Source organism: Charadrius vociferus, unplaced genomic scaffold, assembly GCF_000708025.1.
Source record: "Charadrius vociferus isolate BGI_N301 unplaced genomic scaffold, ASM70802v2 scaffold1362, whole genome shotgun sequence".
NCBI lineage: Eukaryota > Metazoa > Chordata > Aves > Charadriiformes > Charadriidae > Charadrius > Charadrius vociferus.
Genome location: NW_009647263.1, coordinates 16,452 through 16,996, shown reverse-complemented (window position 1 = coordinate 16,996; position 545 = coordinate 16,452).

Genomic DNA, 545 nt, shown 5'->3' with positions numbered 1-545 from the left:
AGGAGGAGGAGGAGGAGGAGGTGAGGGAGGGAAGGGGGGAGTGGAGGGGACTGGGACCAGTTTTGGGGGGGGGACTGGGACCAGTGTCAGGCCTCAGGCAAGGGCTGGGTTCGGTTCTAGCCCTACTCCCAGTTCCAGTCTTGATCTGGGCACTGATCCCAGTCCCAGTGCAAGGACTGGTCCCAGCTTCAGCCTCATTTCTATCCCCAGTCCCAGTCCTGAGCGAGGGACTGGTCCCAGTTCCATCCCCAGTCCCAGTTCCAGCCCCCACTTCCATCCCCAGTCCCAGTTCCGTCCCCAGTCCCAGCCCTGAGCCAGGCACTGGTCCCAGTCCCAGTTCCAGCCCCAGTCCCAGTCCCAGCCCTGAGCCAGGCACTGGTCCCAGTTCCATCTCCAGTTCCGGTCCCAGTTCCATCCCCAGTCCCAGTCCTGAGCGAGGCACTGGTCCCAGTTCCAGCCCTACTCCCGTTCCCAGGCCCGATATGGGCACTGCTCCCAGTCCCGGTGCAAGGACTGGCCCCGGTTCCATCCCTAATCCCAGTTCC